A 13,669-nucleotide genomic window follows, 5' to 3' on the forward strand; every position below is an offset into this window, starting at 1 on the left:
CTACATGCTTATTTAGTATATTCAGACAAATTATTTGCCCATTTACTTACTACAAACATTTTGTATTGCAATTAGAATTTAATCCAAGTTTATTGGTGCTGACACACTGTTTGATTAGAATATAATAGCTCATGAATGTGAATTTCACAGAAAGAAATCATTTGCTAAGATTTTGTAAACTTACAAACCCTAGAAGAGTAAAAACGTAATAAATTCTATCTCTTCTACTTTTAATCTTTAGTATTTTAGTGTGTTATGATATACATGCAAAAATTCCTAACCCAGATGATTTTAACTATAATATCCAGTACTATTAAACATATCAATAGTATTTTACAAATATGAATAATCTATGCTTTCAGAAAATTTTCATCAAAGGAGCAAGAAATTCTTCATAACTTCAACACAACATGGCCTTTGGGAACAGAATAAAACACAAATAAGGAAAGGCGGAAAATGATTGACACATGCACTGTTCTTGGTTTGAAATTTAACAATCATGCTAGTTATAGGATACAGCTTTGAAATTCGAGTCAATGAGAGGATGAAAAATACTGAGGAAGAGTAGGTAAATTGAATTCTTGCTACATGAACAAAAACACTGGATCTGAAGGTAAGGTACATTTTATATAATGACCCTCGTCTTCTGACACTATTTATTCAATGCTTTGGTATTTGTTCGTATATTATGTTCCAAAAACATATCAATGATTCTGGTTATTCTTAATTAATGAACATGCATTTCAGCTGATTTAATATTCCACATTATCTTAATATTCTTCTGTATTTTTCAGTATGAAAATATAGATAATTATTTTGATTAGAGTAAAATTTTATTTTTTTATCTTATGAGAGAAGAAATTATTAATCAAGAATGGATATTTGATATTTTCTAAAAGATGTTAATAGAGGTTGAAACCGTATATCTAAGATCAACCATTTATACCTTTTCCAAATGAAACTCATTGAAATGTCAGTACACATGTAGTACATAAATGGAATGATACATAGGAATAAAAACATCCCCTATGTATCCAGAATCATCTATTATCACCATGATGAAAGCCAATATTAGGAAGAGAAGATGGTACAGCCACTTTGCAGGAAAATCAGCTTCATTCAAAATGAAGATTGAGCTGGGAAGTGATTTGACTAAGTGTAGTTAAGAATAATGTAAATGCCCAAAAATTGCAATCTCACTAAGTGGTATTTCCTCGTTTCAGGAGGTATGTTGTTAGGGGTAGGCTTTGAGGTTTCAAAAGACTGAAGCTATTTCAATCTAGTTTTCTCCACCTTCTGCTTATGGTCTGAGATGTAATCTTTCAGCAACCTCTGCCTGTTTATCTTTACTCTGATATCATCCATCACTGACTCTGATATTCTGGATTATAAGCCCAAATAAAGTATTTCTTTTTTAAAGGAAAGAATAATATAAATGAGTTTAATGTTATGAGAAGCAGACCTTGTTTACCTGATATGGTTGCCTTTTCCTTTCTTAGCTTGGGCCATCAAACTTCTGCTATGTTGAATGAGAAATCTCCATATTCTCTACTCTCACATATTGCAGTTTGTCACTTGGCCCTCAGGACCCCCTTATACCTGGGGCTGTATTTTTGTTCTTGGAAGTTAGAAAGTTTGGACTTCCTGACTTTGGAGGCAGGGTTAAAAGTAAATGGGAAGTGAGTGATATACATACCACAACTCTTCTATTTTAGTATGTAAATGGGGGTTATTAGAGGATGGGATTACTGAGGTGAGCAGAAAGGAAAGGTGCTGCTTTATTTGAAATGTTTTCTTACCTCATTCTGTGCCCTTGTAAAGGACCAGTCTTATCTCTCAGGCCTGGCCATGTTCCTGTCACTCCTCACCTGCCTATCTCTTGCAGCTCTTAATTCTAGTTCCTACTTCTCACTCTAGGTTTCATCTTGACCAGATTTAGTTCATTTTTCAGTGCTCCTGCTCTGAAACGTACACAAGTTCTTTTTCTTTTGTTTTATTTTCAAACTTTCAATGTTTATATTCGTTTTTGTTTTACCTCTTTTATGGAAGCCTTAGAGGAGAATCATTCATGGATGTCTCTTTTGATTGGAATGAAAAAATAATGAAAAAAATCTTTTTTTTTAAATTACAGGACATTTTTATGTCTAAGTTTTTCTCTTACATACACCTGCCATGCTAGTTTATCTCCCTGTCTTGTCCTTAGTCCTTTCCTCCCCTTGGTACTTGGATACTGCCTCTTAGGACTTACTGCAGAACCATAAATGCTGGCATACACAAGGGAGGTGTTGATTCTTCATCACTTTTCTAACTTTTTTTCTCCCTTCTCTCTTGATCTGTTTGAATAAATTTGGATCTCTGTACTCAATAGTATATTGCTATAGTGCTTGGGCCATGAAAATATCTGTTATTGTTGCCTTGTCATAGTTTTACAGCTCAGGTTTGGCCTAGTTACACTTTGGGATCTAAGTCCAAGAAGTTTGAGGACTTTAATAAAAACTTGTCAGGAGCTAAAAATACTTTTAAATGATTTCTTAATACATTACGCCTAGAAAACCCTTTCATAAATCATGGATAAAGCAATCTGAGATTCTTGTTTCTGTAAAGTACTTAAAAATATGAAAGGGAGAAAGGCCATGGCTTGCTCACTCTTGTCATTAGATAGGGCGCTCAGATATGAGTTTTCCTGCGATTTCTGGTTAGAACATAAAGATGTCTTTGGTAGTTTGCATTACCAGATTGCTTATATTAATTCCCCTTTTGCTATTGTTTTGGTTTTCTGTCTTCATTGTTTCCAATAGGACCATAGCTCCCCACTTTGTGTAGATAAAAGGTGGGTCCAGTACAGCTGTTATTGTTCTGGCACACAAACTACTTTTTGGGAACAAATGTTCACCATTGTATAGTTGACAGTGGTTTGAAATTCTTTCCTTGTCCTCAGTTTCTTGTAACAACATATTCTTTACATCTTCTTTAATTAATTGTATTGACCTCCCTGTAATCGTATTATGTATCTGTGTGTATGGAAGAAAGATTTTCTTTAAATATTCTGTGGTTTGTGGGTTTATTCTTCCATAAAGTATTTCCCAACACCACATGACCTCAGGCCATTACTAGGAATTACTGTATGCTGGGAACATTGGGGGAGGATAGTGTGAAATTAATCACTGTCCTTTGTTTCAGAGATTTTTATTTTTTAATAAGTAACCAATACTATACAAATAGCTAACTAACTCTTGTGTTCCCCTTCCTGTATGGCTGCTGGTGTAAATAAAATGCATTTTTTCATTGATAAACAATAATAAAATCTCATAAAGGCACAAACATACTTAAAGACAGAAAATATTCACAAAGGAAAATCTATTTAAAATGGAGATAAAATATAAACAAAATGAGATCAAAAGACCCATTCAGAAACATGATATTAAAAATGTCATTGTCAAGTTACAAATTTTTAAGATGAGATAATAATAATATATACTTAAGAAGAGATGAAAACCATTAAATGCACTGTGTGCCCAAAATGTTCACTCAAAATATAGTATATACCAAAGAATGGAATGGAGCTCTCATTCTTGCTACTATAGAGGCAAAATGGAAGAATTACTATTAGGCTAAACCCAACCTAGATTTCATAGTGCCAAACTATCAAGAAAGCTAGTGTTTCAAAAATACCACATTAAGCAAATATCGATAATAAAAACAAATATAAAAATAAGAAAGTATTGAAGACCAGCACTAGTCCATGATAATCTGATAGGGTGCATGGGATTATTTCAATATTCTGGTATCTATATGGACCTGTTTAGTGACACAGTATATGGTAAGTTTGGAGAAGTTACTTTTAGGTGCAAAGAAAAAAGGTATATTCTCTAGTTTTAGGATGAAATGTTATTTAAATATCTGCTAAATCCATTTGGATGATTATTTCTGTTATTTTTAATGTGTCAGTTTAGTTTCAGTTGCCACAAACGGTCAATTGATTAACTTGGGTATTGAAATCTCCTACTATTATCGTGTTGGCGCCAATATACTCTTTGAGGCTTAGTGATTTTCTTTTGGTGAATTTAGGTGCCCTAGCATTTGAAACATAGTTGTTCATAATTGATAGTTCATCTTAGTATTATTTTTTCTTTTACAATTATTTTGTCCTTCCTTATCATTTTTGATATCTTTGGTTGAAAGTCAATTGTATTCAATGTAAGAAAGGCTATTTCCGTTTTATTTCTTGGGACCATTTGCTTGGAATTTCTCTCCAGCCTTTTACCTTGAGATAGTGACTGTCTATATAATTAAGGTATATTTCCTGTATGCAGCAAAATGTTCGGTCCACTTTATTTATTCAATCCCTTAGTTTATATATTCTTATTGGAGAATTAAGTCCATTGATGATAAGAGATATTAAATAAAATTTATTGTTCTTTCCTGCTATTTTTATTGTTAGAAATGGAATTACTTTTGTGTGGCTATCATCTTTTGGGTTTGTTGAAAGATTAATTCCCAAATTTTTCCTAGGGTGTAGTTCCTTTCTTGTGTTGGAAGTGTCCATCTACTATCCCATGTAGGGCTAGATTTGTTGAAAGATGTTTTGTAAATTTGGCTTTGTCATGGAGTATCTTGGTTTCTGCATTCATGGTAAGTGAAAAATTTACCAGATATCCAAGCCTGGAGATCCAGAAATAAATGCAAACACCTACGGTCACTTTATCTTTGACAAATGTTCTAAAACCATTTAATGGAAAAAAGACAGAATTTTCAAAAAATGGTGATGGTTCAATGTGAGGTCAGCATATAGAAAAATCAATTATTTAAGCAAACTCACAGGGTGGGGGAACAAATTATCACATTGTTAGATGGTGACAAAAAATGAAAACAATCAATACCTCTTCATGTTAAAAGATTTGGTACATATTATAAATTCAAGGTCCATACATAAACTTAGTAAAAACAATATTACAAAAAGAGTACCCAACATCAACATAAATGGAGAGAACCTTGAAGCAATTCAACAAATATCTGGGAATAGAAAAGGTTGCCCAATCTCCACTTACTTCTTTAATATAGCACTAGAAATCTTATTCACAGAAATTAGACAACCAAAGGAGATAAAGGGAATTCAAGAAGTCAAAATATCATGATTTGTATATGATATGATAGTATATTTTAGTGACCCCAAAAATTCAACCAGAGAACTCCTTCAGCCAATAAACAACTTCTGTAAAATGGCTGGATATAAAATTAACTCAAACAAATCATTACGCTTCCTCTACTTCAAGGATAAACAGGTTGAGAAGAAATTAGGGATATGACAATTTTCACATTAGTCACAAATAATAAAAAATACCTCAGTGTGACTCTAACCAAGCAAGTAAAAGGTCTTTATGACAAGAACTTCAACTCTGTGAAGAAAAAAAAATGAAGAAAATCTCAGATGGAAAGATTTTCCATGCTTATGGATTGGTAGAGTTAATATTGCAAAAATGGCAAACTTGGCAAAAGCAATCAACATATTCAAGGCAATCGCTATCACAATTCCAACTCACTGCTTCATAGAGTTAGAAAGAGCAATTTGAAAATTCATTTGAAATAACAAAAAACCCATGACAGAGAAAACTCTCCTCAACAAGAAAAGAACTTCTTTACTTTTTCTTTTTTTTCTGCTTGTAGAGTTTATTCACCACAAGGGCACCCCTAAAGGAAGAAGCAGGAGCTGATATCTGATCTGTGTTCTTCTTGAAAGCCTTGCATCGTAACACAGCATAAGGTTAGCAAAAGGATGGGAAGGTTTGCTTTTCATTTGTGGAACATTCCGTACATGTAATACAATGTGCTCTGATCAAGTGCACCCACAATCCCTCCTGCTCCTCCTAGACCTGTCCGCATCTCATCTCCCTTCCAAATTTCTGTAGTCTTTCGCTTAATTTTTTTTGCATATTTCTAACACTGGATCCTTTCATTTCTTTTTTTTAATTAACTTGAGTATTTCTTATTTACATTTTGAGTATTATTCCCTTTCCCGGTTTCCAGGCCAACATACCCCAACCCCTCCACCTCCCCTTCTTTATGGGTATTCCCCTCCCCATCCTCCCCCCATTGCCGCCCTCCCCCCAACAAACATGTTCACTAGGGGTTCAGTCTTAGCAGGACCAAAGACTTCCCCTTACATGAGTGATCTTACTAGCATGTTCAATGCTACTATGAGGTCAGAGTTCAGGGTCAGTCCATGCATAGTCTTTAGGTACTGGGTTAGTCACTGGAAGCTCTGGTTGCTTGATATTGTTGTTCATATGGGGTCTAGAGCCCCTGCAAGTTCTTCCAGTTATTTCTCTGATTCCTTCAACGGGTTTCCTGTTCTCAGTTCAGTGCTTTGCTGCTGGCATTTGCCTCAGTATTTGCCATATTCTGGCTGTGTCTCTCAGCAGATATCTACAACTGACTCCTGTCTGCCTGATCTTCTTTGCTTCATCCATCTTGTCTAATTGGGTGGCTGTATATGTATGGGACACACGTAGGGTAGGCTCTGAATGGATGTTCCTTCTGTCTCTGTTTTAATCTTAGCCTCTCTATTCTGTGCCAAGGGTATTCTTATTCCCCTTTTAAAGAAGGAGTGAAGCATTTACATTTTGATCATCCATCTTGAATTTCATGTGTTCTAGGCATTTAGGATAATTCAAGCATTTGGGTTAATAGCAACATATTAATGAGTACATACCATATGTGTTTTTCTGGGATTGGGATACATCACTCAGGTTGATATTTTCCAGTTCCATCAATTTGCCTATGAATTTCATAAAGGCATGGTTTTTGATAGCTGAGTAACATTCCATTGTGTAGATGTACCACATTTTATGTATCCATTCCTCTGTTGAAGGGCATCTGGGTTCTTTCCAGCTTCTGGCTATTATAAATAAGGCTGCTATAAACATACTGGAGCACGTGTCTTTTTTATATGCTGGGGCATCTTTTGGGTATATGCCCAAGAGAGGTATAGCTGGATCCTCAGGCAGTTCAATGTCCAATTTTCTGAGGAACCTCCAAACTGATTTCGAGAATGGTTGTACATTCCCACCAACAATGGAGGAGTGATCCTCTTTCTCCACATCCTCGCCAGCATTTGCTGTCACCTGAGTTTTTGGTCTTAGCCATTCTCACTGGTGTGAAGTGAAATCTCAGGGTTGGTTTGATTGGCATTTCCCTTATGACTAAAGATGTTGAACATTTCCTTAGGTGTTTCTTAGTCATTTGGCATTCCTCAGCTGTGAATTCTTTGTTTAGCTCTGAACCTCACTTTTAATAGGGTTATTTGTCTCCCTGCGGTCTAACTTCTTGAGTTATTAGTACATTTTGGATATAAGGCCTCTATCTGTTGCATGATTGGTAAAGATCTTTTCCTTCTTTGGGAATCACTATCCCTTACCTCAAACTGTATAACAGAAAAATAATGATAAAAATTTAATGGTTATGGTACAGAGACAGATACCCACATCAATGGAATAGAATTGAAGACCCAGAAATGAAGGCACATCCCAGGCACTTGATATTTGACAAAGGAGCCAAAACCATCCAATGGAATAAACATAGCATTTTCAACAAATAATGCTGGTTTGACTGGAAATTAGCATGCAGAAGAAGGGAAATCAATCAATTCTTATCACCGCATACAAAGCTCAAGTCAAAGTGGATCAAGGGTCTCCACATAAAATCATATAACCTAACACTAATAGAAGAAAAAATGTGAAAGAATCTTGGACACTTGGGCACTGGGGAAATTTCCTGAATATAAAACCAATGGCTTATGCTCTAAGATCAAGATTTGACAAATGGAACTTCATAAAATTGTAAAGCTTTTGTAAGGAAAAAGGCACTGTCATTAGGAAAAAGGAGCAACCAATCGATTAAGAAAAGATCTTTACCAATCCTACATATGATAGAGGGCTAAATTCAATCTAAACAAAAACTCAAGGAATTATGTTACAGGGAATCAAATAGTCCTTTCAAAATGGTGTATAGAGCTAAAAAATGAATTCTTAACTAAGGTGTATCAACATCCTTACCCATCGGGTAAATGTAAACCAAAAAAAAAAAAAAAAAAAAAAAAACCTGAGGTTCCACAGCACACCAATCAGAATGGCTAAGATAAAAACAAATTCAGATGACAAATGATAATTAAAAGGAGGTAGAGAAAGAGGAACACTCCTCCAATGTTGGTGGGATTGCAAGCTGGTATAACCACTCTGGAAATCAGTCTGGAATTTTCTAACACAATTGGTAATACATGAGGATCCTGCAATACCACTTCTTGGTTATTTACCCAAAAGATGCTCCAACATGTAACAAGGACACATGATGCTATATGTGTATAGGAACAATATATATATAATTATATATATATATATAATTATATGTGCATACATACATATATATTGTATTATAAACACACACACACACACACACACACACACAAACATATTCATAAGAAAGAATCCACAGGTCATATGAAGCCCAAGCATAAAGAATACCAAAATGTGGATGCTACATTGTTTCTAAGAAAAAGGAACTAAATATTCATGGGAGGAAATACAATGATAAAGAGTCAAGCAGGGACTGAAGAAGGGTTAACCAGAGACTGCCCCACGTGGGGATCCATCCACTATGCCGCCACCCAATCCAGACTTTATTGCTGATGCCAACAAATCCTTACTGATAGAAATCAGATATGGATGTCTCATGAGAGGCTCTGACAGATCCCTACTGATATAAATGAGGATGGTTGCAGCTAACCTTGGATTAAACAAGGGGGTTTCAATGGAAGTTTTAGAAAAAATACTTAATGATCTGAAGGGATTTGCAAAACCCCAGGAAAAACAACACCACCAACCAACAAGATCCCACTATAAATTCGGGGGATTAAACAACCCACTAGTGAGTACAGATTGAGGAACCCACGATACCAGCCACATGTGTGGCAGAGAAATGCACTGTCGAGCATGATTGGAAGGAAAAGCCTTTAATACTGTGAAGACTTATATCCCCAGTGTAGGGTAATGCCAGAGGATTGAGGTTGAGGTGGGTGGGTGGGAATGGGAACATCCTCAAAGAAGCTGAAGTGGGGGTTTATGGGAAAGGTAGGAAAGGATATACCATTTGAACTGAAAATACATAAAATATTCAGGAAAAATTATTAAATAAAAATGACACTATGTCTCATTAAATTAATAGTAAAATATCATTTCCCATTTCTGATATTGGCTCAAATATTAGAGTTTAGCATTAATTTCTTTGTTCTCTTTTGCTGTCTATAGCCAATATGTCCCTTTTTTCTATGCCTTATTTTAAAAGAACTGTATTTTACAATTTAAATAAATATAGAATGGAAAAAATACTGACATCATTTGTGATTCAAAGATAATAACAATTTTACTATATTTCCCTTTAGTAAAAGTTAGACATCTCCGTGAAGACACTTTGATGGATAATATCAAAATATGTTTATAGGAATGGTACATCAAGTACTTTTTGTTAATAGCGTCAGTCAGGAAATGGTTCTAATATTTATGCATTATGGTAGCTGATTATGGAAGAAACTAAACGTTCTTAGATTTTGTAATAATGCATATAAATAATTAATTCTTAATGTTTGTTGACAGAAGGAAGTTATCAATGAATATATATATATATATATATATATATATATATATATATATATATATGGCACACGTTTCTAATATAAATAGAGCAAATTAAATATATAATTTATGAACTAAAGGTGAGTAAAAGTAAGATCTATCATTGATTCTACCTACAGTTGGAGTTAAGACATGATTCATGGATCCATGTATTTCTTTCTAGACATCCAATGAGATAAAATTAGTGTGGAAAAAGATAAAAATGCAATTAGCATGTGTGATCTAGTGTACATATTTAAAAATTGCTTTTGAAAAATACTCAGAAATATTTTCAAGTTTATATATACATCATATACAAAAATTAACTGTGTCCATAAATTATCAATATCACTCAAGCTACTTTCTCTGGTCTTATTATATTTGAATTATCAAATGAACATGTATATGTATGTATGTATACTCAAACAGGCACACACTCACACACACACACACACACACACACACACACAAAATACTTCTAAAAATTTAAAACAAATTAGTAAATAATAGTCTTTCAGAGAAAATAATGAAATAGGATGAACTAAATTCCAGTACTCCCAAAAGTGTACATTCTAGCATATAAAACTTTGCCTTATAAGTTTTAGAAAAATACATATGTGGCCAATATATGTAATCAGATCCCATTTGGACTTATTACTCAGAGTTAAAGTAGATAATAAAATGGAGTGGGAAAAATATTAAATAACAAGATTTAGCTATATTTTTTCAAGTATACAAAAAAATCTGAGAAACAGTTAAATGACACAACATTTAAAATTGCTTTCTATTAAGCATTGATATCTACGTTTAGTCTTCATAGTCTAAATAATAGAGAGAACTAAATCTCACAAGTTGTTTCCTGGCTTAAATACAATTTTCCTTGCTTGTGAATGTACACAGAACCAATTAATATAATAAAAATGGATAGATGTTGTGTTACAAAAAGTAAAAGACCTTTTGTTTAATTATTCGGTATGAATTTATTTTTGTAGAATGTCTTCCCATGTTTCTGTTGGATATTTTATAAATCCTTACTTTGGTGCGGTTGGTGCTTAAATTTAACTGAACATGGCTGCATATGTCAATATAGTAGAAATGGATTCTTGGGGCAGAGATTACCTTTGTGTTAAACCTGATTAAAATGAATGGTGGTCACAGTGTGCACAACCAAATAGAAGGTAATAAACTGTGGCTTCGGGTACCCATCTTTTTATGAGATTTCACTTTGTAGTGTTGGAAGAATTGTTCTGTGATATCATGAGATTGTGCAGTAAACAGTCCTTTTCTTTATTCCTGTAATGAAAGCAAACATTTATTGTTTTCAGTTCCTTCAGAGAGCTTGCTAGGAGACTAGATCAAGAAGGAACTTGGGAAGAGGGACTTAGATATGCAAAATATATTTTTGGTATTGGATTTCTTCTAGGTACTTTAGGGAACTAACTTCATAAGATTTGGAATATAATCAGAAAAGAGCTTGTTAAAGATGTAGAAAAGCACGTGGTGTGGTTGCACAGGCCTTTAATCTTAGTACTAGGGAGCAGAAGCAGGCAGAACTCTAAGTTCAAGGCCAGCTTGGTCTACAGAGAGAGAAAGAGAGAAAAGGTGAGAGAGAGAGAGAGAGAGTTTTCTGGTACTGCCAGGGATATAAAAGAAACACTGTCAAAAAAATGTTCAAGAATAAGTTCCGTATTATACAGAGAAAAAAATTCTCATTTTATTTTAGTAAGATGTTAATAATTCTTTCTTCATTCTACTGAAATGACTTAGCTATAAAATAATCTGAAGGCACCGAAAATGTAAGAAAAGGTGCTTTACATCACTATTCCCCTTAAACTATAAGTTGAATTTTTATTAAATAAACCTATGTAAATACACTTTGAAGGCTTTTCTGTGATTAGCTAAAGGGCTTTTACATTGTGAATTAAGAATGGTGAATTTCAGGCCAATCTTGAAAGGTCATCACTAAGGTGTAGAAGCATATTAAGCATACAAAATCAAATATAAAATTTTGCACAATAAAGAATGAGAACCTTTAATTGGTTTTCCTCTAATGTAAACACTTTCTTTTTGTTGAGTGAAGATTTTATGATTTGAACTAATTTTATGAGAAATTCCACCTGCTTTCAGAAGATAAGAAACAGAGAAAGATGAGGAAAAACATATGCTAAGGAACAATGAACTGGGATAGAGTATTCTAGGTAATATATAGATCAATAAATTTGACCCATCTGTTACTGGTAAGGTGGGGACTTCATTACGCATATTTATGTACTTAAAAATGTTTTCTTTTCTTCTTAAGTTTGTATGGTTGCTCTGAAAACACTGGGTTTTGTGTTAAGATCTTTGCATATTTAATGATAGTTTTGAAATATTATGTTATAATCAAAAGCCGTGCTTTGTACAAACTTTTTAAGCAACAAAAAAGAGAATTGTCCGCTTGAGTTTTATGAAGAAAGTTAGTATGTTAAACATGAATAAATTTTTCTGATATATGCCTTCTCTTCATATACCATGCTTATTGATGAATCCTTAGCACATAGGAATGAATAGTAACCATCTTAGTATAGTTTCAGGATTTTATAGTATATTGTTTGACATGTGCATTTCTATTAAAATGCTATCACTTTTCTAATTCTCTTAATTTAACTGAAGAGGTTTTCCATAACTTCTAGTCCGTTTTTAATTAATTTAACAGGTCTTTGGTGTTATTATTGAATTTTATGACAGTATCTTCTTAATGTTCTTTATTTTTAAGGTAAATAGGTATATATATATATATATATATATAACAAAAATATTTTATAAAAAAATTAAATTATTAGTGGAAAATCACTTAGTGATGGACAATTTTATAAACATTCTCTAAAGTATGAATATTCTACAATTTTAATTAGTATTAAAACATTATATATACCACAACCTTTATTAACCTTAGCATACACTGATCTAGTTAACATAACCACAAATTTTTATCTTTAAAATTTTTTTCTTAGTTTGTCAGTAATTAATCTTGACTTCTCTATCTGAGCTTTCTCATCATTATTCACAAAAAAATCTATTGTTGTTTTATTGAGAATAGTAAGGAATGTTCATTGATATGTAGATACATAAGAATATGACAATATACGAAATGGTATTTCATTAAGCCCTAGGAAAACTAAACTATCATGGTTTCAGGAAAATAAACGTAACTAGAAAATATACCGAGTAAGGTAGCAAAGACTCAGAAAGGCAAATACCATGTGTTCTTCCTAATATAGATCATAGAATCTCCTTCTAATATACTTGTATTTATGTGAAGCTGTGGATGGTTTGAGTTTATTTAACTGATATAGGTCGCAGACATTAGAAAGTTGGGTTTTAAACAGTGTTCCATGGAAGATATTGAACATGTGGGATATGGATGTAGATGTAAGAATAATGAAGTGAGACTAGTATAAGTGGTGAGGGACATAGGACAGGAAGGAACAAAGAACTGAAAAAGCAAGAATGAGGTTGAATGTCAACAAGAATAAAATAAGACAACCTGTTACTTTTTAGGTTAGGTTAAAATAAATATTAAAATTTAAAACTAATACCATTATGTTTAATGCTATATACATCATGTTTGAGGAAAAATGCCAGCAAGTGATATCGAAATGGAAATAATATATTTATCTTATTTGATCTTAGTCAAATTATCCATAATTATTTGGTAAAAACATCATTTGTCTGCCAAATTTATTGTACAACTTAAAAAATTGCCTGTGGTATAATCAAACTTTATGATAGTACACAATTTTATTATTAGGTCAACTTTTAAAATCTGTGATTTGATCTATGTTTTAAGTTTCTTTTTACTTAAATTTGTTCCTCCGGACATTCACACATATTAAATTATCATTTTCAAAGTTGAATACTACTATAAAAATATGATCCAGCGGGGTTTTTGAAATTGCTCAATTATAAGTAATATTATCCGTAAACTACAGGACATTCTCCACTAAGCTCATAGATACAAAGAAGAT

The 13,669-nt window shown here is 33.0% G+C and overlaps 1 long non-coding RNA gene across 13 annotated transcripts in view; it reads right to left on the reverse strand.

Moving 5' to 3' along the window:
• LOC134484563 (uncharacterized) overlaps positions 1-13,669 on the reverse strand; it is a 63,589-nt gene that overhangs the window by 42,626 nt on the left and 7,294 nt on the right. The window contains exon 1 of one of the 13 annotated variants that reach the window (XR_010062021.1): positions 5,342-5,584. The exons of 11 other annotated variants lie outside the window; for them this stretch is intronic. This is a non-coding gene — a long non-coding RNA (uncharacterized LOC134484563). Of the gene's footprint in view, positions 1-5,341; positions 5,585-13,669 lie in introns of those variants that run through there. One more of the 13 variants, XR_010062020.1, reaches the window with a different exon arrangement.

This window comes from Rattus norvegicus (genome assembly GCF_036323735.1).
Source record: "Rattus norvegicus strain BN/NHsdMcwi chromosome Y unlocalized genomic scaffold, GRCr8 chrY_unlocalized_10, whole genome shotgun sequence".
Classification (NCBI taxonomy): domain Eukaryota; kingdom Metazoa; phylum Chordata; class Mammalia; order Rodentia; family Muridae; genus Rattus; species Rattus norvegicus.